Below are 25,700 nucleotides of genomic sequence, written 5' to 3'. Positions count from 1 at the left end.
CATTATGTTTTCATATTCCGCTCCTTTTAATTTGGAAAGAGAATCAAAATTGATTCGCTTAAAAATTTGACATATGTACATATATACTGCGTACATTCATCTTATCAAATAAAATCACTATAAAACACCATCAAGAAATCATAAAGCATTATTCGTTCTACTTAGTCTTCATTTCAAGTCTGCTTCCATTTTAATCATAATGTCATCAAAATCATCATTTTTAGTTTTAGGATCTACTGCTGCCATCTGCTTCTTTACTCTTACTTTATTGTGTGTCCAATCAGTTGATGGTTTTAGTTGGGGAGATATTTTTATGAAAAACAAGGAGGTTACCGTACAAAATGACATAGATCCAAAAATAGCTTTAAAACTCCATTGATGGTCAAGTGGAGATCATTTTGGTGAGCATACGTTGTATTACAAACAAAATTTCGTATGGAGTTTTAAGGTTAATTTTAGGGAGACAACTAAGTTTGTATGCGATTCAAGTTGGACCGGTGCTGATGGTGGAAACCACTACGTACGATTTAGTGCTTACAAAGAAAAAAGAGATTGGGGGCATAATTGTGCAATTTTTTGTTTTTGGAGCCTTCGTCAAGACGGTGGTTACTATGGTGATATTGTTGAAAGTGGTTATCCGATGAAAAAGATGTTTTCTTACTGAGAGAAGACAACTTGATATATTTGATTCTTATTTTAATTTAAATATTTATTGAAAAATTGAATTAAAAGATATTTATATATTGAAAAATAAATTAGGACTGAATTCTTGAAAGTTTCCGAGGTAGGATCTAAAACTTCTACTGTTAAAGGTAAATCTTATAAATGCGGTCTTTACTCTTTAGATATTTCCATATTTCGAACGTGTCAACCATAATTAACGCGTATCCAGTTAAAGATTCTTTAATTCCATGTGCTAATGTGAAGGTGAGTTGTATATGCCAATAAGCTTGCGATACTTGTTCTGCCCCTTATTTATAAGAGCAAATCCCATTATGTTTTCTTATTTTGCTCTTTTTAAATTGGAAAGAGAAGGAAGAAAAAAAGAAAAAGAGAGCTCTCCCTAACTCGGCGATTGACTCAGTGATAAATCGGAGTGACTCATCAAATTTAATGAATTAATTTCCTTTGTTGATCCTTATTTTCTGTTACTTTTCGTTAAATTTGATCTTCTTTTACTACACCTGAATTTTCTAATGGAATATTTCGTCTTTTTTTAATGGGTACAGGTCTCAGTGCTTGAAGGTTGCTTGAAGCTAGAGTGGTTTTGCCTATTCTTCTAGTAATCTTCCATGGATCCACGTTTTGATATTTATTACCCATGCCTTGATTCAGTTATCACTCTTTATATTGAATATTGTATACCGCATATCAAATCAGCTATCTTTATTCATCTCACACCTTCTTTTTAGGATTTCAAGACAAAGCAGATTGAGTTGTAAGAACCCTTGCAACAGGTGTACTGTAACACCCCGATTTTCGGGCCCAGATCTTGCCCAGATCTCATGCACGAAAACCCGAAATGCTACGTCGATACCATAGCCGAAGCCCGGCTACTAAGCCCAAGATCGTTAATTAATTTATTTGAGCTAATTTAATTATGTTCGTTTTAATAATTCTATCGCAGCGGAATACTAAAAAAATTATTAAGAAAATTTTAGAATTTACACCAAACGTTCCTGAAGATGTTTTAAGTTCATTACAAAAAAAAAAACTATAGTAAAAACTATTATTGATTAAAAGATATTTACAATCAACTTAATATAATACAAGATTTTACAACTTAACTTAAAATTAATTACATCTTAAAAATAGAATTTTAAACCTAAACGAAAGCTTTAAACATCTAAATTCATTCTCTATGCTCCACGACGATCAAATCCCTTGTCATGCATCAAATCTGGAATTTTGGTCATAATACGTCGTGAGTTTTGACACTCAGTAGGCAAAGAAGCAACAAAGCATTTTTCAACTATTTCAATAAAAACAATCATGATTTTAACCACAACATGCACATCTCACATCATGTCATCCATGTTGCAACAACAATATAATAAAAATCAATTTCAACCGCTCGCCCCAGGGCGCCAATATCAACAAAAGAATTCAATCAATTAACCGCTCGCCCCAGGGAGCCCCATGTGGGTTTAGGGAAACAAAACCGTTCCCAAAGATATCTCGTATCCCGTCAAAATATGCCAAAGATAATCATGTTAACAATAGCAATCACACCAAAATCATGAATCAATAATTTTTAAAGCATTTAATCAAAACGGTTTTAAGAGTTGGTGTTGCGCCTACCTCAAATCGCAAGATCCAGAAGCTATGAAAATACAAGCTATTAACTTTATAACCACTGTGTTTCACCGTCCTCAATACCAAATTAATCATCTCTAGTACTATTCCATATTTTATCGAGTGACAAAACTTTTCTGTTTTCCAAAACGACATAATCGTCTTTTATGGCTTCTCCCAAAATATCAAATAATAGTTGTGGATGGGGAAAAACGGGTCGCCGGTTTTTCGGGAAAGTGGAGAGTCGAGCGTGTTGTCGAGACTCCTCAGCCGGGAAAAATGTTAATCCTCACAGAGATGCACCGCTGCAAAGGGGGTGCTTAGATTCGGGAAATCAATCTGTATGACTCCGGCCTAAACCAAGACAATGGTCGTTCCAGAGTCAATTCGGTCGCAAAGAGGGAGATGGGTTGATTTGTAGGAGGGAAGATGAGAATTGTGTGGGATTAGTGATGATCGAGGATTGTGGGTGTGTTGCAGGTTTCTGCAATAATGGTGAACCGATAAGTTCTAGTAAGTTCTTATGGATTTATGAATTCCTGAGATTGATAGCTCGAGAAATTCTACGTAGACGAGGCTCTGTCTGTCCAATCATGGTTTCAGAGACTTATTTATATTGTCAGAGTCGTGAACACCTTGATCCATGTAAGTGTGACAGTTTCTTGAGTGAAAGAGTGGGAAAGTGGGAGATCGTGGTAAAGTCAGCTCCATATCGTGTGGAGACTTCTGATCGTGCACCCACTACTTTGATAACTCCTTCAACCGTTTACACGACTTACGCATATTTCTCGTTGTGGATGAATCCACGTGTCGTAGACCGCCAGACCAAAACCCTACGTGATATCCCCCCATTTGTGACGTGATTGATGTCTCACAAGTCGTGGAGTCTGCAGGGTAGACGTGTTTTGATTAGTCAATTGTTGACAATGAGTCTGAGTTTTGTTGAATCGAGCATGAATGATGAATGCTCAGCGATTCACGGGTTGAACATGTAGTTCTCTGAAGGTATGTCAGTATTATTGATTCACTGATGAATTACTGACTAGCGACTGAGCAAGTATTGATCAATTCTGCGAATTACTGAATATTGAGGATTTGATGAGCAACTGAGCAAGCATTGCTCAATTCACCAAATTAGTGATTTTTGATAGTCTGTCGTGCAACTGAGCAAGTATTGCTCAATTCGACAAATTACTGATGAGTTGCTGAATATTGATCGATATTCGAGCAATTGAGCAAGTATTGCTCGATTCGGCGAATTATTTACTGGTGACGTGACCCAATAAAATATTAATTAAAATATTGGTAGATTACCGAATATTGTATAATTAATTTTTATGTTGATTGGTGGATCAACATAAATTTATTAGTGTTTGAAATTGCTCAGAATGATGGTTTCACAGAGCGTTTATTCGAAACCCTAATTTTCGATCAATCCTCCATCAATTGGCGAATTGTTGAAAATTAGTCATGAATGAAGAGGGACCGACCACATGGGATGATGAACGCCCATGTGATGCCCAGTGCTCGAGTGAGCACGCACCAGGGTTCTCAGTTTGAGAGTTGGTGAAAGAATGATGATTAAATGGTGGTTTCACCATTTACTGAAAATATTGATGGATTCATAATTAGGTGGTAAAACCTAAGTATGAGAGATGGGACCGACCAAGGGGCATGGGACCGGCTCTTGGTGGTCACGGGACCAGTTGTTGGTCATTTGGAGAATCCCCAGTTGGTTGGAGAAAGTTCGGGCCCAGTATGAGCAATTCAGCAAATTAGGTCAGAATTATGAAAACATGTGGGAACGGCTTTGTGCAAGCCCTAGGAATGACTCTGGTCGGTCATGAAGGTTTCCATGGTGTCCGTGTCTCCATACTGAGAGTTTCAGTATTTTTTGATGTGCGTTCGAGCAACATCGTGAATTTCAGAAGAGTTTCATCTTGACTGAGAATTCTCGATTTTTGTTGGAATGAGCATGTATGCTCAATTCATCAATATTTTGAAAATATTAAAATAAAAGTATTTTAATATTTAAAATTGCCGTGAGAGGCTAGCCAGTCGTGTGACCATGTTGGCTTTTGGTTTTTCGTGATTCGAGCAATATTTGAGAAAATATGAAGAAATCATGAATTTTGCTCAAACCCAGGAGTTTCACGAGTTGAGAAAAATAATAATTACGAAAGATTAGGGATTGCAAGGTGTGGGACCGGCCACGTCTAGGGAATGGCCGGCCGGCCATGTTGCCTGGTCCCGCACACCTTTTCCTATTTTATAATATTATTTTTTCATGAATCCTTGAAGTTATGGAGAAATCCTTGAAGATATGGAGAATCCATCAATTTTTGTTGAAATGGAGGAGTTTCGTGAGATTGGGAATAATAATTATAAAAAGCTAAGGATTGTGAAGTGTGGGACCGTCCATGGGCATGGCCGGCCGGCTACGTTGCCCGGTCCCGCGCACCTTTCCTTATTTTATAATATTATTTGATGAATCCACCATGTTATGGAGAATTCACAAGTTTTGCACAAAATAAGGAATTTTGCTAAGATGGGGAAACCTTCATGAGTTTATTTGTAGGACCGCGGCGACAAACTTTTGATGGACACATACACATTATTAAGCGTGGTTGTTGTTTACCTTTAAGACACCAGAAATCAGTTAAACCGTGAAAAGAAATTGTTTGTAGTCATGGTCTATGGTTTCGATGTGGCTATAGTTGTCCCAAAAGCCACATGAATTTATTTAAACCGTGATCATGACAAGAAATGTGTCTATAGTTGTCCCAAAAGCCACATGAATTTATTTAAACCGTGGTCATCCCTATCATTTAGACACGCAAATTGATTTTAACATGGAAAATTCATGACCTTATAGGTACGGATAACAGAGAAACAAAAACAAAATCCAGAAACCAAAAGGAAAAAAAGATATTGTAAATACTTCCAGAAAAAGTTGATATATTTGCTTGAAAGATACACTTTATTAATGATATAACACAAAAACTATACAATATTTACATCACACAGATAGCAGACCGAAACTAAAACTCAAATCCTGACAATTAAAATACAAAAACACCAAATTTGAAGATATTAAACCATAGACTCTTTTGCAGCAGCGAGGGAATCAACATGGAAGCTAGCACTTTCACAATCAACACAGGGTACTTCATCTTGTTGTTCAAAAATCATCAATCCACCCTAAGTATGAAACAGGCGACCAACCGGGAATGGTGCAATTGATTTAGCAAAACTTCCATTGATAACCTTATAATTATAAGAAATCATAATCTAACCATCTGCTTCAAAACCCCAGAACAACGGACCCCTGTCTCCTAGGGATGTACTTCAATTACAAACATTGATGCATTTATCCCTATTGAAGTTAGGCCATACTCAAAAACAATATTTCAGCGAAATTATCAACAACACAATACAATAGCGTCGCAGAACAATTTCAGGAAGAATATAATAAGTGACGTCACCTAAGATCACGAGAAAGATGTGATAGTCCTGCGAAAATTAGAGAGTTTGCGAAATTAATATTTGTAAGGTTGCGAGAACGTCGCAGACCATACCCAAAAATAAAGGACAGATTAGCTGTCATCCACTATGTATTTCCTTATAAATAGTCGTTCGATTTGTAGAGAGAGGGAGAGATCTTTTTTGAGTAAGAAACAAGTAAATAAGAGAGAGAAAGTCTAGAGCAGAAGTCATTCTTGATTTATTTATCTTTTCTTGTAAGAACATTCAAAGATTATCAATAAAATTAAGAGTGTAAACCTAAAAATGAGTTGATTAATAATGAAATCATATGAGGGGTGTAGTGTAGGATTTCCTGCAACTACATAATGGCGCTAGAAACAGGGACTTGAAGATCGAAAGTTGAAGATTGTTGAGAATATTCAAATCAAGAAAGTGATTAAATAAATCAGTGAATCAGTTAGAAGAAAGATGAATAGAATTAATGAAGATGACAAAAGATTGGAGTGTAATATGATAACAAAAACGATGATTAATGAATTCCATGAAAACATCAAAGGAAGAATACATAAACGAAATTTTGAAGGAAGGAAAGTTATGGCGGTAGAAAAGACATCACCCTTGAAAGATTGGGAAAAGCAAAAAATTACATTCATGGCGGCAGAAATACCAAAAGAAAATTTGAACCACACATCTCCATTGGTTATCACAGTGCCTATTACGCGAAAAAGAAGGAGACAACGAAAAAATCCACAGGAGAATGGATATTGAACAGAACTTTAATCGATACAGGAAGTTCAGTGATATAATATTTTATCACGCATTCCGGGGAATGGGATTTAAAGATGAAGAAATGTCCAGTTCAACATATTTTGTTCACGGCTTTGGAAAATCCACAACAAAACCTAAAGGAGAGATAGTGGTACGAATTCCACTTGGAGAAATCGAAACACATGTAACGTGTCGTGGTGGATATGGAATCGCCATATAATATGTTATTAGGAAGACCATGGATACATGCGATAAAAGCTGTGGTATCAACGTTGCATCAATGTATTAAATTCCCCACACCAAATGGAATAGGTGAAATCAGAGGAGATGTTGACAATGCGAAATTATGTCATCAAATTGAAGTAAAGCATTATGAAGGACAAGCAAAAAAGAAACAATTTCGCAGAAAGTTGGCAAAGGAAGCAAAGAAAGAAGAAGAATTTAGAGTATATATGATAAGGGCAAAAGAAGGCAAAGGAATACCCAGCGAAATTTCGGAAGAAGGAGAAGGACCTATGAAAACAATAAAAGAACCAACACCAATGGGAGAACCTAAACCCAGTTACACTGCCGCAGAACCAACAAAAAAAAACGTTGGGACTATAGAAGAACCTCTAATATTGAGAATTGGAACCAAAATGGATATGGAAGAAGAAGAAAGAACTGTTAACTTGTTGCGAGAATATAAAGATGTTTTCGCAGGAAACATGGATGAGATACCGGGAATAGATCCATCAATTGCATGCCACAAGTTGGAGATTAACAAAAATGTGAGACCATTTAAACAGAGAATAAGAAAAATTGCAACAACTTACCATTCCCAAATAGAAGAAGAACTACAGAAAATGCTTGAGGCAGGAATCATAAGAGAAGCTAAATACCCAGAATGGATAGCGAATATGGTCATTGTCCCAAAGAAAAACAAAGGAATCAGGATTTGCATAGATTTCACTGATTTAAACAAAGCTTGCCCCAAAGATAGTTTTCCGTTACCAGATATTCCTCAAATGGTGGAATCCGCAGCGGGAAATGATAGGGTATCATCTTTAGATGGGTACAAAGGGTATAACCAAATCCCTCTCGCTGAAGAAGATCAAGAACATACTGCTTTCTTTGCCCCTAGAGGTTTATATGTTACACGAAAATGCCATTTGGTTTGCGAAACGCGGGAGCGTACCAAAGAATGGTAGAGAAGGTGTTCGCAAAATGGATACACAAAACATTAGAAGTATACGTGGATGACATGTTAGTAAAGAGTAAAGAAGCTAAAGACCATGTACAAGACCTGAGGGAGATTTTTGAACAAATGCGGCAGTATAACATTAAATTGAAGAAGTGTACTATTGGAGTTGCATCGGGAAAATTTTTAGGCTACATTGTATCAAAGGAAGGAATACAGGTTGATCCAGAAAAAGTGCAAGCAGTTCGTGACATGCCAACACCAGCAACAATAAAAGATGTACAGAAGTTGAATGGGCTTCTAGCTTCGCTGGGGAGATTCATTTCGCGATCATCAGACAAATGCAAATATTTTTCGATACTCAAGAAGGGTGCGAAATTTAAATGGACTGATGAATGTGAAAAACTTTTCAAGGAATCAAAGAACATCTTATGAATACAACTATTTTACAAAACAGAATCAGGAGAAGAATTGATCTATCTTGCGACGACGTCGCATGCATTAAGTGTTGTTATTGCGAGTAGACGCAGGAGTGGAGAAACCCATTTATTACATTAGCAAAACTTTTAATACTGCCGAGAAGAATTACTCAAAGATTGAAAAGTTAATCTTAGCATTAGTTTATGCATCATTTAAGCTCCGCATATACTTTCAAGCACACAAGATAAAGGTATTAACAAAAGTACCAATTGAATCAGTGATGAAGAATTCTAAAAGATCAGGAAGAGTGGAGAGATGGAATGCACAAGTAGGCCACTTTGATATTAAATATGAAATTTTGTCTTCACCAAAATCACAAGTTGTTGCAGATTTCTTGGCAGAATTTCCTTTAGAAGAAGATGAAGCAGTAGAAGAAATGATGGATGTAGAAGAAGAACATGGAGATCCAAAAGATTTATTAACAGAACCAAATAGATGGGAGATATTGGTAGATGGATCATCAAATGGAGAAGGAAATGGAGTTGGAATTGTTTTAATTTCGCCAGAAGGAATAAAATGGCTTTTTCATTCAGATTGGAATTTGCATCCACTAATAATGAAACAGAATATGAAGCTGTGATACATGCCTTAAAATTCGCAATAGAAATGAAACTAGAAAATGCCAGGATCACTAGTGATTCGCAGCTAGTTATTCGCCAAATAAAGGAGAGTATACTACAAATGAACCATCCTTGAAGAAATACAAGAAGCTGGTTGAAGAATTGTCAGCGAAAATCCCAAAAAAAATGGAGGCACATTTCAAGAAAGGATAACAGACTCGCAGACGCTTTTGCTTTCATCTCAAGCATGATGACAGATCCAACTGCGAGATGCATAAAAATACAAACACTTCTGTCACCATCAATCAATAAAGAAGAAGAAGACGTGGAGTGATGATAATAGACAATGAAGAAGAAGAACAAATGAACAATATCGCAGACTGGAGAATGGAACTTCATGCATATTTGGCGAAAGGAGAAACACCAAGAAATAGATTGGAAACACACAAGTTAAAAAGCCGCAACGAATTATGAATTAAGAGATGGGTTGCTATACCGAAAATCCTTTAATGGACCATCACTCAGATGTTTGACACGAGAGGAAGGAGAAAATGCTAAAAATGTTACATAGTGGGGATGCTGGCAATCATAGTGGAGGAAGATCTTTGGCACATAGAGCAAAAATGCAAGGTTATTACTGGCCATATGCATGAAGATGCAAAACAAATATCAAGACGTTGCGAAGATTGTCAGCGGCATGGAAAGAAAATACATGCACCTGGAGCACCATTGTCATCTTCAACCAGTGTGGCCTTTTGGAAAGTGGGGCTTAGATATTGTGGGGCCATTTTTACCAGGATCTGGACAAAGAAGATACTTAATAGTCGCAACAGATTATTTCACAAAATGGACAGAAGTGAAGGCAGTACAACATATTCGCGACAGAGATATCTTTACATTCATATTCGAAAATATCATTTGCAGATTCGGAATTCCTGCACAGTTGGTATCTGATAATGGGAAACAATTTGAAGGACGGAATATAGAAATGCTACTTAATGCATTCAAGATAAAATGTGGAAAGTCTACTCCTTTGTATCCACAAGCTAGTGGGCAAGTAGAAGCAACAAACAGAACAATTGCAGATATATTAAAGAAAAAATTAGAAGGACATCACAGAGCATGGTGCGAACAAGTACATAATGCAGTTGGGCTTATAATACAACTAGAAGAGAAGCTACTGGAATGTCACCTTTTTTTTTTAACATACGGAGTTGAAGCGGTGTTACCAACAGAAGTTGTTATTCCGACAACAAAAAGAGAAGCTTGGGAGAAAAATATTAGTGCGGGCTTGATTTTAAATAAACTTGATGAATTAGAAGAAAGAAGAGAAAAAGCTTTACAACATATGGAGAATTATCAGCGAAGACTAGCCCGAGAATATAATAAACGTGTCAAAATACGCGAATTTCAACCAGGAGATTTAGTTCTGCGAGAAACATTAATATATCAGCGAGAAAATGGTGGAAAATTAGCGAAAAAATGGGATGGACCTTACATCATTAAGGAGATAGTTGGAACAGGAGCTTATAGATTAATGGATCCATAAGGAAGAGATGTTGGTCATAGATTAGACAGACCATGGAACAGGTTGTACTTAAAAAGATATTATCCGTAAGAAGCTTTGAGAAGTTATGGGTTCTGAAAGAATAATTGCTGGATTAATCATATCAAAACAAGATCATGATGTGGGAAATTTTCGCAGAGATAATCACAGAACAATGATATAAAAGAAAGGGGCGAACCTTTATGACGTACACCCTAGTTCGCAAATAAAATTTCGCAAGAGGCAAATGTAAGACCTAAAGTACGTCATATTAGGGGGTACCTGTTGCATGGCTCAGGGAAAGGCTACACCGCCACCGGAACCTGAATCCTGGAGATTTGGGGTCAATAATGCTCATCCGGGAGAGGCACCTTGGATTCTCAACTTAAGCATATGACTTAGGTTGGGCGACTAAGGTAATAAGGACTCTCCCAAGGAGTGCAGATCTGATCAAGGCGCCGAGGTACACGGTTGAGTCAAGAGTTCCAGGGACGTTTGAAGTGTACCTTGCCATTCTTGACAAGTCTTGGCTTATACTGCACTCGGCCTGAAGAAAACCCCACTTAGGGTGCAGTCTCGTAACCATAAGCCCTATTGGTAAAAGGGATAAGAGGTTGCGAAAACAACTGGTTGTTGTTAAGACTGGATGGGAGGAGCTAACATTGTATGGTAGAAGTACGCCTCCTTGAAGGGGCAACCAGGGGGAGATAAGGGCGGCACCCTCCATTAGGGAGCTGATAAGTGTCTTAAGACGCAAATGTCATGAGGCTTTTTATTTGCAAGGATATTAAGGCTTGTCATATTTGTGCAACAATCCTGAAGAGGCAATAATACAAAAGAAAAAGATAAGACGAGATCAATGGGTTTTCGCATGAAAGTGCGAAGACGTCCTGCGATTTCGTCGCAAGACGGCAATGTCATGGGACTTTATTTTCCCAAGAATATTTAGGCCTGTCATATTGTCGCAACATTCCTGAAGAGGCCATAATACAAAAGAAAAAGTTAAGACAAGATCAATAGGTTTTTGCATGAAAGTGCAAGGACGTCCTGCGATTTTGTCGCAATGATAAGAGGTGGCATAATAAGACCTTTAATTAGGAAGGCAAAGTAAGACCATATGATAAAACAAAATATTTATAAGTATTCATAACAGATTATTTTTTTGCAAGAAAGATAATGAGAGGCAAGTATGGGAATCAATACACAAGAAGCATTATCTTTCTCATCAACAAAATATTAAAAGAAAAAGTTGACTCCAAGGTTGGTTGAAAAATATAACTCGCAAAAGTGATAAAAATAAGACAGTTCAAGAAGACAAAGTTAGATAAGAAGCTCAAGCTTCAGTATTAATTTCAGTAGCAGGAGATAACAGAAATTCTTCGCCAATATTCTCGCAAGCCTCTCCTTCATTTCGGTTTTGATCTCCACCTTGACTAGCATCTTGATTATCTCCAGCAATTACTTCTTCAGGATAAATTTCTTTCTCATTCTGATTAACACCAGCAGATGCTTCTTTAGAAGGAATCTCTTCTTCATCTTCCAAGAAATTATCCTCTGCACCGCTTTCGTAATCATAATCACTATCAGCGGGACGAGGAACTTCATCATCATCTACTTCTAAAGGATCAATTGATGTAGGAGGAAGAGAGTTGGACAATAAAATGTCATTTACAAGGACTTCATCCCGGAGATGAACTTGGCGAAGAAGTGCTCTCTGATGATTCCTACTTGAATATCCTTAAAATAAGCAAGATAATCAAGTCTTCTTTCTGCTCGGTCGCGAGAACCAGTAAGGGTAGAGACAAGAAATGCATTTTCTTTGCGAATTTTGGCATATTTAGCCTCCAAAACAGAAATGGAAGAATGAAGATTCTTCTCAGACTCTGCGAAAGATAAAATATAAAATTTCATTAGGATAAAGAATTCAGAGAGATATGACAAAGAAAAGATAATTAAGGAAGTCAAATTATTATGACTACCTTCCTTTTGCTAAATAAGGTGTTGAATCAAGGACAGACAACTATTCTCCCAACGGTCCATTGCGTCATCAAATTTATCTCCAACTAAACCTGTAAGTCGAGACTGAAGATTTTTCTCTTTAGAAATAAGAAAGGCATTTTTCTTCGCAAGAGAAGAATAAGATTCTTCTAATTTGGAATATTGTTCTTTAAGCTGATTCGCCTTTACACTTAAAGCTATTCTACCTTGAATGAGTGTATCTCTTTCAGCGACAGATGACTCTGTTACTTCTTTAAGTTCATTTCTCAAAGAGCGAAGAGATTGCTCTTGGTCATTACATACTTTTTGAAGAATACTAAGTTGTTGCGAAGATATCGCCATCTTGTTTAAATAAGTTCTCTTCTCTTGGGATAAGGTTTTATTCTCATCTGATAAAGTTTTCATCCCTAAATTAGCTTTAATTAAATAATAAGAAAGACGGGATAAAGATATCAATAATGGAAAGATATCAATTTGAATCTGCTGTTGAAGAAGCCTGTGTTGATAAAGAAATATTGATGGATCAATATAACCAATTAGATAACCTCTATTCATTATTCTACTTGCGAAGATTGTCACGATCCAGTAAAACATTATGAAGCTTCTGATTTTCGAGACGAAGAGCATTACATTCTTTTTCCAAAGCTGTCTGCGAAGCAGCTCTGTCAGAACCCAAATGCTTGCTCAGAATTTCGCAAACATTAGACTTGATAGGATCAATAGAAGACTTCTTGACATCATCCAGAACTTCAGATAAGACTTTGAAGGCAATATTTATCCCTTCAACGGTTTCTTTCGAAAGAGGAAGAGACTTAGGTAGAGAACTGGTAGAGATAGAAGGTTGAGAAACATTCTCAATGGGAAGAGAAGAGGTTTCATTCACAGCAGGATCAACAAGTGGGGTTTCAATCATTGAGAGGTCAGCTGAAGAAATGAAGTCTGAGGCAACTTTTTCGCGAATTGGAGATAAAGGTTTATCTTGCGAAGATGTCGCAGAAGATTTAGAAGAGATGAGTAAGTGGAAGGGAACAGAAGTTGGAACAGTTTTAAGGTGGCGAGATTTCTTGATTGGTTTGTTAACATCTTTATCACCCTGCGAATTACAATTCAGATAAGAAACAGAGGCAACAATATTGTTATTAGAAAAGGATAGTGTTTCTTACTACCTTCTCATTCGCAGACTTTCTTTTATGCGCAACAACCTTATGCTGCGATTTGGGAATGTTAGGGTTCTGAACTGTAAATCTAGTGTTGGAGGCGCTTTTGCTGAAATAACAAGAGTATGGGAATCACATAAACAACATCAAATAAGGCAATAAACAAGATCAATTTCAGCAAAACTCATAAAGAAGAAAAAAAAAGAAAACTAACCTTGATGAATCCATGGAATACAATAGCAGAGAGATTGTTTCGAAGAAAATTACGAACTATGAAGATTTGCAGAAGAAATAGTATGAAGATGAAGAAGAACTTAAAAAGATTGAAGAAGAAAGAAGAAAAGTTGCAATAATGGAATTTGCAGAAGAACGATGAAGTTGCAGAGAAAATAAAAAGAAAGAAAAAGAGAGTGGGAAGGAATATATATAGAGGCAATTTCTCCTCGAGAAAATAAACACGATTAATACGGAAAGATATAAGCGGTTAAAAAGCAACGGTTACAAAAGACTTGTCGAGAAATAAATGGAAGAAAGAATACGTGTGATAAATGCAGAATATGAAGAGGAGAACAACTGCGACATTTCTCACATCATTCTCTACTTCGCAGAAAAGATATGAGAAGAGGCAAGATGTAGGATCAGAATCTCGCGACAACAATATTTCAGCGAAATTATCAACAACACAATACAATAGCGTCGCAGAACAATTTCAGGAAGAATATAATAAGTGACGTCACCTAAGATCACGAGAAAGATGTGATAGTCCTGCGAAAATTAGAGAGCTTGCGAAATTAATATTTGTAAGGTTGCGAGAACGTCGCAGACCATACCCGAAAATAAAGGACAAATTAGTTGTCATCCATTATGTATTTCCTTATAAATAGTCGTTCGAGTTGTAGAGAGAGGGAGAGATATTTTTTGAGTAAGAAACAAGTAAAAAGGAGAGAGAAAGTCTAGAGCAGAAGTCATTCTTAATTTCTTTATCTTTTCTTGTAAGAACATTCAAAGACTGATCAATAAAATTAAGAGTGTAAACCTAAAAATGAGTTGATTAATAATGAAATCATATGAGGGGTGTAGTGTAGGATTTCCTGTAACTACAACTTTGTCGGTAAGTTTTAAGATACACCTCAATCAGAACTAAAAGTGTTTCACAATTGAAGAAAAAATGAGATAGGACTTACCTTCAAATCACGCATGATACAACCCATGGTCCCTCAAGCAACCAACATGATATTCCTTCTGGCAAATGGAACACTTACATGGCTGTACAAGCAAAGATTGAAACTTAAACAGACTCTGAAACCAATTTTACCGCTTCTATCTTTTCTAAGGTTCACTCTAGTATTGGATCAGCAGGTTTGTTTTTTACTGCTCTGTTGAGAAACTTAAACTAGACGATTAGTGGAGCCATTTAATGTTTGCACTTCTACTGTTTACTTGTTTTGGTTGCATTGTTAGGCTAGCAGCAATTCTTGCAACCACATTTCTTGGAATGCTACTGTTTTTGAAAGATGCTACAGCCAAGACCTACAAAAATCAAACACATGAGCCATCAGTCAGTCAGTTCCTAACTCTAAAAAAAACAAAATACAGGGAATGGTTGTGAATGCAACAAGAAAAAGAAGGAATAGCAACAACAACAACTACTTTAGAAAGTTAAGAAACCGTATAAGTTTAAACCTTGATTATGGTTACACATGTTGTATAATTTCTTTCCTTCCTTGTGGGGTGTCATTATCGAAATGTTCAGCTCCATGAGACGGCAAAGATCCTTTTCCCTGCAAACACCGCCAAAGAACTGCTTGGACTATGTTCCCTTATGAGTATTTCTTCCTGGACAAGAGAAAAAACATGAAGGATTCAGATGAATTCATAAACAACTGCTAGAGAAAAACATGTGCGGGATTGACTTACTAGCCGGCGATGCTTTAAACTGTTTCGTTATACATTTGAACGTATTTCATTCATTTGAGCCTATCTTTATGGAAATGCTACAAAAAGAAATTTTACAGCCAAGACAGAAATTAAATAATATAGCTGTGAATATAAAAACCTAAGTATACTAAAACATCAACTAAAACATCAACTAAACCAATAATCAAAAGAACAAAAATAAAACAGTAGGATCCATGTCTTCATCATCAGTCTCTACTTGAGGGTTAATAGCCTTATAGCTCGTCATGAAGTCTGCCTGCGAAGAAACAAAACAGCTGTCTCAATTTTAGTCAAGATTGCAGATTTACTGAAAGTTTCAGTTAAGATTTACAGATAATTTTTAGGATTCAGATACTATAAATTTCTTAAATCGACTCCTCTATTGCCTTATACATATCTCAGATACAAAAATCTCGGATACAAAAGAAAAATTGACCATCAACAAAAAAGAACAACAACAACAACCCCTCATTATTATCATCGCCACAAGAAAAAAAACCTAAAACCCAAATTTTGACACAATTAAAGAAGAAGAAAATAAATGAATCCCATATGTAAAATCCTTTCCTTACAGAAAACTAACCTCAAAGGAAAGATCGTTGGATATGATAATCTTCTTCACTAAATTTCTTTCAAAGAAAACTTTTATTCTTCAGAGAAAGAATGATAGAGAGAAAACTGAAAATGGTACTAAAAACCCTCGCGTTTTTAGGGGCAACGATTTAGGGTCATCAATAAAACAAAAAAGGTCACCCAAAGGGAAAACGTAGCCGGCCCTTATTCGCGTAATTCGTAATGACGAAATTACACTTATATATTCGGAGGATATGATAACATTGTTATCCTCCGATTGTAATCGGAAGCCAAAATATTACCCAGACTTCCGATTGTAGTCGGTGCAGTATTAGAATGATTTCTGTTTCATTTTTTCCATTTCTTTTTCATTTTTGAGTTGTTAGAGTTATAGAGAAGAATGTGAAGGAAAAAAGGGAAAACCCATTTTATCACTACAAAAATGGATGGATATGAAGAAGAAGGTGAGAATCATGGCGAAGAACAAAATGTTGAGGGTTCACGACCGTTTAGAGAAGACGATTTGGGGTATATGTTGAATGATCCAAACTTTTATGGAGAGGAAAACCTAGACGACCCTTTCATGGAAGAAAATGGAGAATCGCCTGATATTGATGCATGTAAAACACAGGTATTGTGTTAAGAAACTCAAATACTCGATTTGCATGCGTTTGTGTGCTTTTGTAAACAAGAAAAACCGATTATTACATGCATTGAATGCCATGAACTATCCAGATTCGGTAGATAATTACTCGAATAAACTTACGAATATAACACACTGAGTACCAAATATGTATATTCGGTAGTTCCAAGATAGTTAGGTTTTTTACCGAAATAAAAATTGGGTGCTTCAGGTTCCGATTTAGATAAAGAAACACGATTAAATTAGAAAAGGCTTTGGTTCTGTGAAGAAGAGAAGTGCGGGCGGCCATGGCTTCTTTTTTTCTAGATCTTTTGTGAAAGGAAAGAGATTGCTGGAGAAAATTATGCAAAATTCTTAACACTGAGACGTGTTTGTTTTCTTAACCTAGACAGTACCTTGGGTTGACTTAGTTGACTATTTAATTGACTCTTTCATTTAGCTGATGTTGACGTAATTAAACGTGTGACATGTTTTGATGGGTCTGGTTTGTGGACGTTAATGGTTGGTTTGTTTGTAGAATTCATAATTTCAAGGATTTGTAATTTTATGGGATTATAAATTTTGGGTTTTATGTGAAATCTACCGTGTATTTGGTAACTCAGTTAAAAAATTTAGGATTCATGAAATTATCTTGTTTTAAAGTCCATATAGTAGTTGACATTATCTTAAAATCTCAAAATTTATATGTATGAAATTTATAGTTAAAAAAGTGGGTCCATAAATCTTTTGAGAAGTTTCCCAGCAAATTTTAGGGGGGAGGGGTCGGACTCCATACAGAGGATTTGCTGGAAAAGTAATTCCCATGCAAAGTAGTCGAAATCATTCCTCGTTCCTACTAGCTCGGTTGGGGAGCTTGGAGCGAGGAACAATAATATGGACTTGAAAATCGCCAAAATTAAACTCGGCTTAATACTCGATCTATTTATTAGGGACTGATATAGTGTTTATCATAAGTCATGATTTGTACCTATAATTAAAATTAAAATTTTAACACTATCATGTAATTAAATGTGTAATATTGTTATATTGAATGTGTTGATCATTTATTTAGAGGTTTTTCAATTTAATAACTCCCATCTGAGGGGTTACAAAAAATTTATTTTCTGTTTTTAGTGCTGCAAGGCCAACTCGAAAAAATTGTTAACTCATTTTGCTCAAAAATCTGTCTAAATCGGCCTCCTTAATCGTTAAAAATCGAAAATAGCTTGGAATTGGAAATCGCCTCGGTCATATAGCCTGTAGCGATTACTCGGTCTTAGAGGGCGATTTTGACTACACTGTTCCCGTGGGAAACATGATTCCAGGGATTTGGGCGACCACAATTGTTTTTTTTTTTATAAGTGAAAATTCATTCAAAAGAACTAAGGAGAGACCGAAGTAAAGTTATCTAATATTGGGTTGACTGAATCTAAGATATTAGATTTATCTACTAGAAGTTTTCCATGGATACAAGAAGGAGGACTGGCATCTCATTCACAATCAGTTACAATTTTTTTTGCCTATTTGGTCAAAGTGTCTGCCACTGCATTTCCCAGACTAGGAACAAAAGAAAAGCCTAAAAAATTTCTACATAGAGAAACTTTACGAATAACTTCATCTAAAATTGATTTGTGCTAGACCAATCTATATATGTTGTTTGATTTTTTAGATAGTTGATTAAAGGCTCGCAGTCTCCCTCAATGGTGCTTAAAGTTCTATCTGTGTTCATTTAATTCACGATTTCATACTTCTTTCCATGATATCTTACCGGGATTCGTTTGATGCTAAAATATTCAAACCAAATAAGTTTCTTTATAATTAATTAGGGATTTCAATTTTCTTTTAATCTCATCGTTCCTTTTCTAATGCTTAGAACTTTCCACAAATTATTCATGCTTTATATTACACTTTATCATATTCCAACTCGTCGAATTCTTAGAGATTTACATTAATTTATTTGACATTAAATTTCGTTCCGTCTCCCTTGATCCCCTTAAATGTTCATCCGAATAAGGAGATCTGAGGACAATATCATATGAAGAATATCATATAAGATTTGCACAAATTTTTTTCATAGTTCGAAAGACAATGAATTTGAAGCTTATACTTAGATGATACATTTTTATTATTATACTTTAATTATACTAAAAATGAGCACAATTCGAGTACCAAACCTCACCATATACTGAGTTTAATTTTGAACGTTAATTTTCGACGATTGATTTTCAAAGTGGTAAGTGATCATGTTATATCCTTTTTGGATTGTGTTCATTTAATGTAGAATTATCGAGTTTCATAACAAAAACATATCACCAAATTATTGTTACCATATTAATTGTCATCTGGACTCTAAAGAAAGATCCGATCAAATCTTATAAGATAGTGTTCATATATGATTGTTCACGGATCCCCTCGTTCATCCCTATGTAAAATTATCGAATCACATGGTTTAAAAATTTAAAACTTTATGTTAAACAGAAAAACATACTCCGTATAACATAATACAAAAAAACTAGTGTGATCTGTATGGTGTTTATCTGACCAATAAAAAATCAGAATCTCTAATCCGAAGAATATAATTGCAAACACAAAAATGGACATGGATTACCACTTACAAATGAGGGAAAATTGCGATCTCGACCGGCGGCAACAACAAAATTTTGGCGCATTATTTCACCCAAAATTTCGCTAAAATTTCTTTCCCCTATGAAAACCTAACCAAGTCTTTCCATTCTATGTTCGACACTTTTTTCTTTTCTTTCCAAGCTTAAACCCTTCAACAGAACCCATGAACAGAATTTCACCACTTCCATTGTTCACCATCAAAACCTAGAAGTAGAGTAACCAAATCAGAAAACGGAACCTCTTTGGCTCTTTCCCGTGGTTAATACCCCCAAACCAAAACCCATCTTCTTTTCTTTCAGATATTATCTCAAGAAGTTCTTCATTTTTCCAGAGATTTTGAATATGGGAAAGGAAGATATATCGATGCATCTGGTACGTTCTCGTTCATTGATTTTGCGTGAGATCTGTGTTAATTTGAAAAAAAAAATCTTGTTATCTGGGATTTTCGCAGTTTCGATTTAAGTATTGAATCAAATAGGTTTATGTACTTTTACGTTGTAGGCTTTCTTATCGGTTCATGTGAGTAATGTCCTTTGGCTTCCTGTGATTTCTAAACTTCCTTCACTGGTGCTGTTTTGAAATTTTTCTTCTTCGAAGAAGAAAAAAATGGTTTGACCATAATGAACAGGCTCGGGGGCTTAATAACAAACTTGGTTTGCTGATAACTTGATGTCCTTTATGTGTTTGTTGAAATGATTAACTAAAATTGGCTTCGTTTTTATAAATATATGTACACATCTCCTGAACAAGTATCACGAGAAACAAAATTCAGCCTTTTGTTCTTGATGCATTTAACTATGCTATTGCAATCAAGATGGATCATGGATGTGCTGAATTTGAGTATAAGAGGCATTTGATTGCTTGGATCTTCCTTTTGTTGAGAAGGTAAAACATTGGTTGGATTGGCATGGGGATTACCTGCATACCAAAAGTTATGATTATGTTCACTATATGCATATTACTATTAGTGTAGTTTGTAAAGAATGGCAAGCAGAAAGAAGTCGGGGGACAAAAGTCGAAAAAATTATGAAGAGGAGTTTATGAGGTAGAAGTAGCAAAGGGAGTCTAAAGGCGAAAAAATTAGCATCACAACTAATACCTAGGGTCTTTAAGTTCTTTCAAGTATACCTGGTAATGTCGTAGAAACCCATTTCGATTTGTGGAGGAAGAAGAACTTAAGGTGAATTTGCCTCTTTCGCGTACTCAGTTATTAGTTACTCTCACTTGATTGTTAGATAATGAGGTGTTGTCTATTAAAGTGTCCGAATGTTTCTTTTACAATTTTTAAGGTCCTGAATTGCTAAATTAATATGTTCTCTTCTGAAACATTTATATTTGTTTCGTTTAATTCGGATTTGATTTGATCTCTTTGAGGTCTATGCATTTTGTTTGTCATTTTTAAAATTAGATATCTCAATTATACGTTGTTGGTATCGTAAGTTAGATTCATTTTAAAATTTCTATCATTTTTGGTGTCTCAAATATCATTCACAGGTTGGTGCAAATTATATTGTATTCAGATGCTTACCGGTGGATATATGCTCTAATTTCCAGTTCAAGGTTTCAAGGTTAAGTGCACTTGAGTTAAGGTGGATACATTTCTGCAACTGTACAGGTCAGGAAGAAGGCCTTGAGACCACTATTTCTTTTTATTGCTGGGAATTAAGCTCGAGATGCATTTGTTGCTCAAGGACAGAAGGTAGAAATGAAAAATGTTTTATTATACGATAGAACCATCCATATGCTGAAACCTCTGCACTTCAATTATTGATGACTTGAGTGTGGTATGTTTTAACCTCTTTTCACTTTCTTGAAATAAAAATGTCCTAATACATTTCTTTCATTGTTCACTTTTTCGTTTTCGTCATCGGTATTTCTAAACTGAGTTTTGTTGATTTTTTTGAAAATTTCAGAGGCTACTTTCTTGTTTAATAGTTCACTTTCTCAGTTTTGGTCGAACAAATTATTGAAATTATGATTGTTGGTTACTTTCCAAGTGAAAGTTGAACAAAATCATCATTTTATTTGAGATTTTGTTTAGACAATCATCAGATTCATTAAATAAACTCATCTGAAATACGATTGTTCTACTTGCCTGTCCCACAGCATTGTCATTCCCCATTCTGGAGACTCAGTATAATTATAAAATCTATGAAATATTCAATCGGTTGCAGGTTCTTGTCTTTGTTGAACTGATACCCATGTTTCCATGTTGCAGGTTTTTGGGCCTTTGTTGAACTGATACTCATTTGTCGATAGAGTTTTTAAAGAAGATGTTGTACAGGTATATCAGTTCTTCTTTTCTAGGTTGCTTTATAAGATCTTGGTATTTTAATTGGAGTCCATTGGCATTTGGTTTAAATCAGATTCATGATTCATGAGCTGACAGTTTTTTTTTTACAGTATGAAACTTGCAGGTTCTTATATATGTTGAACCCTGCACCATGTCATACACATTACAACAAATTCAACCCTAATAACCCATTTTATTAATCTCATCATAAGTTTTCTAAATGCAGTTTCTTCATACACAATCTTTCTTTTGTTTTGCATTGTTTATAATAGCTGGTAAAGCAGGAGGAGCATCAAACAAATTGATTTTGGTGTATATATTCATATTTAGGAGTACAACAACATGAACATGTTGAGATTAATGCTAATGATCAAGAGAATAGGACTACACCATCATAAAAAAGATGTACCAACAGGTTGTTGGTCCTATAAGAGTGCTGCTGCTGGCGCGATGGATGTCCATGCTCCTGCACCAAGAGCTTTTGGTGTTGGACCTAAGATTGAGGAAGTCGATTAAAGCGGGTTTCTTAAATTCTTGATTTTAGTGGATTTTATTTGCAGCCTTCTTCATTCCACATTTCATATTTTCTGCAAACTTCACTTCAGTTATCTATAATAGTCGAGGGTAGTGATTGTGACCCCTTCAGAAAAAGAAAAAGAAGGGTTGTGAGTGTTTCTTTTATCTCAAAATTTTAAACCACTAAATTGAGATTGAAATGTCGTGGACAGTTACTGAAATTGTATAAACTTGTCCACTATTTGAAAAAATGAACTAAATGTAGTTTGAGTTAATGAAATTGAAAACTATTTAGTGAAAGATAACTTTGATGTCTTTTGCAATGGTTCACTGTTGCATTCCATAAGAAGCTTGATACTTGGTCTTCATTTTTTCATGAAATCTAAGCCTTGTCAATAACGTATTTTGGAGATTCCAGAGGTCATACGCTGGGGTAAGAATATGCTAGGAGGTGTTTTTCTAACTCTCGACAAAGCAACACAGTAGAACTCCAACCTTAATGTCTTATTTCCAGAAAATACCCAGCTGCACTCCCAGTTCCTTTGCAAGAAACAATTACTTATGCATGCTTCCAAAGACCACCACTTGCGGTCACTTTATTTCAGTAAGAATAGAGAAGTTGTCAGCATATGCTGCTATAAAATTACGCATTCTAGGAACATTAAGCCTAGAATTAGTTGGCAAGAGAAGGATCAATAGCAACCAGCATTCTGGTCACATAAGCAGGCCACATAATAATGCCCAGAAAATAAAATAAACAAACCAAAGTAGCTTAATCATATTCCTTTCCATCACGAGTTGATAGGCGTGTCCATAGGCAACTAATAAACTCTGACACGCGTATAATTGCTTAATGTGGCCATATTCTCACCTATGGTTACAGGTGATGGGTTCAGACTTAGACCCAGGACTAAAGGGTTCCTTATGGCTACATTTGATGAGATCGGGTTTAAATCCATGACCAATTGGTGTTTTATGGCTTCAGGGTAACATTAAACGTGGCTATAGTTATACCTATGACCAATATCCACGCAAAAAACCCGAAACGTGGCTAGGCTGTAAACCAAAAAATGTGGCCTATGTGAAGGTTTGTACTAGTGTGACACCGTGAATAAACTTGATCAATTAGTCATATGAACTCAGTTTCTGCGTCGGATGATCAGAACTGCTAAACCCGGGAATAAACTTGATGTACATATTTAAAAGCACCGGACCTGTTGTGTTGGCATCTGTTAGACCCAATCATCCAAGTCTACCGAGTATAAATTCAATTTACTAAATGAGGGAGGATCCATCTGAAAATATAAAAAGACCTAAAACTTCTATTTTTAAAGGTAAATCTTTTAGATACGGACTTTACTTTTTAAATATTTCCATATTCCAGACGTGTCATCAATAATTAATTTTTAAATACCTATATCCCGTTAAAGATTCTCTAATTCATTATAATTAGGGTTGGTTTCCTCTGTGCCAATGTGAAGGTGAGCTGTATATTCCAATAAGCTTGCGACACTTGTTCTGCCACTTATTTATAAATGCAAATCCCATTATGTTTTCATATTCCGCTCCTTTTAATGTGGAAAGAGAATCAAAATTGATTCGCTTAAAAATTTGCCATATGTACATATATACTGCATACATTCATCTTATAAAATAAAATCACTATAAAACACCATCAAGAAATCATAAAACAGTATTCGTTCTACTTAGTCTTCATTTCAAGTTTGCTTCCATTTTAATCATAATGTCATCAAAATCATCATTTTTAGTTTTAGGATCTACTGCTGCCATCTTCTTCTTTACTCTTACTTTATTGTGTGTCCAATCAGTTGATGGTTTTAGTTGGGGAGATATTTTTATGAACAAAAAGGAGGTTACCGTACAAAATGACATAGATCCAAAAATAGCTTTAAAACTCCATTGTTGGTCAAGTGAAGATGATTTTGGTGAGCATACGTTGTATTACAAACAAAATTTCGTATGGAGTTTTAAGGTTAATTTTAGGCAGACAACTAAGTTTGTATGCGATTCAAGTTGGACCGGTGTTGATGGTGGAAACCACTACGTACGATTTAGCGCTTACAAAGCAAAAAGAGATTGGGGGCATAATTGTGCAATTTTTTGTTTTTGGAGCATTCGTCAAGACGGTGGTTACTATGGTGATATTGTTGAAAGTGGTTATCCGATGAAAAAGATGTTTTCTTACTGAGAGAAGACAACTTGATATATTTGATTCTTATTTTAATTTAAATATTTATTGAAAAATTGAATTAAAAGATATTTATATATTGAAAAATAAATTAGGACTGAATTCTTGAAAGTTTCCGAGGTAGGATCTAAAACTTCTACTGTTAAAGGTAAATCTTATAAATGCGGTCTTTACTCTTTAGATATTTCCATATTTCGAACGTGTCAACCATAATTAACGCGTATCCAGTTAAAGATTCTTTAATTCCATGTGCTAATGTGAAGGTGAGTTGTATATGCCAATAAGCTTGCGACACTTGTTCTGCCCCTTATTTATAAGAGCAAATCCCATTATGTTTTCTTATTTTGCTCTTTTTAAATTGGAAAGAGAAGGAAGAAAAAAAGAAAAAGAGAGCTCTCCCTAACTCGGCGATTGACTCAGTGATAAATCGGAGTGACTCATCAAATTTAATGAATTAATTTTCTTTGTTGATCCTTATTTTCTGTTACTTTTCGTTAAATTTGATCTTCTTTAACTACACCTGAATTTTATAATAGAATATTTCGTCTTTTTTTAATGGGTACAGGTCTCGGTGCTTGAAGGTTGCTTGAAGCTAGAGTGGTTTTGCCTATTCTTCTAGTAATCTTCCATGGATCCACGTTTGATATTTATTACCCATGCCTTGATTCAGTAATCACTCTTTATATTGAATACTGTATACCGCATATCAAATCAGCTATCTTTATTCATCTCACAACTTCTTTTTAGGATTTCAAGACAAAGCAGATTGAGTTGTAAGAATCCTTGCAACAGGTGTACTGTAACACCCCGATTTTTGGGCCCAGATCCCATGCCCGAAAACCCGAAATGCTACATCGATACCATATCCGAATCCCGGCTACTAAGCCCAAGCTCGTTAATTAATTTATTTGAGCTAATTTAGTTATGTTCGTTTTAATAATTCTATCGCAGCGGAATACTAACAAAATTATTAAGAAAATTTTAGAATTTACATCAAACGTTCTTGAATTTTAAGTTCATTACAAAAAAAAAAAACTATACTAAAAACTATTATTGATTAAAAGATATTTACAGTCAACTCAATATAATACAAGATTTTACAACTTAACTTAAAATTAATTACATCTTAAAAATAGAATTTTAAACATAAATGAAAGCTTTAAACATCTAAATTCATTCTCTATGCTCCACGACGTTGTCATGCATCAAATCTGGAATTTTGGTCATAATACGACGTGAGTTTTGACACTCAATAGGCAAAGAAGCAACAAAGCATTTTTCAACTCTTTCAATAAAAACAATCATGATTTTAACCACAACATGCATATCTCACATCATGTCATCCATATTGCAACAACAATATAATAAAAATCAATTTCAACCGCTCGCCCCAAGAAGCCAATATCAACAAAAGAATTTAATCAATTAACCGCTCGCCCCAGGGAGCCCCACGT

General features: G+C 35.4%; 1 long non-coding RNA gene across 2 annotated transcripts; it reads right to left on the bottom strand.

Annotated features, from left to right (window-relative positions):
* Positions 1 to 14,197: 14,197 nt before the first annotated feature.
* Positions 14,198 to 16,023, bottom strand: LOC113310917. 2 transcript variants are annotated; one of them, XR_003341461.1, is made up of 5 exons: positions 15,992 to 16,023; positions 15,388 to 15,664; positions 15,154 to 15,306; positions 14,655 to 15,000; positions 14,198 to 14,235 (listed from the first exon to the last, which is right to left on the bottom strand). It is a non-coding gene; the product is annotated as an uncharacterized LOC113310917 (long non-coding RNA). The 2 variants fall into 2 exon arrangements; XR_003341460.1 differs by lacking the exon at positions 14,198 to 14,235 and having other exon boundaries at positions 14,534 to 15,000.
* Positions 16,024 to 25,700: the final 9,677 nt, after the last annotated feature.

The sequence above is a fragment of the Papaver somniferum genome, chromosome 9, assembly GCF_003573695.1.
Source record: "Papaver somniferum cultivar HN1 chromosome 9, ASM357369v1, whole genome shotgun sequence".
Classification (NCBI taxonomy): Eukaryota; Viridiplantae; Streptophyta; class Magnoliopsida; order Ranunculales; family Papaveraceae; genus Papaver; species Papaver somniferum.
The sequence above is the reverse complement of the archived record's forward strand: the minus strand, read 5'-3'. Positions and strand labels throughout refer to the sequence as shown.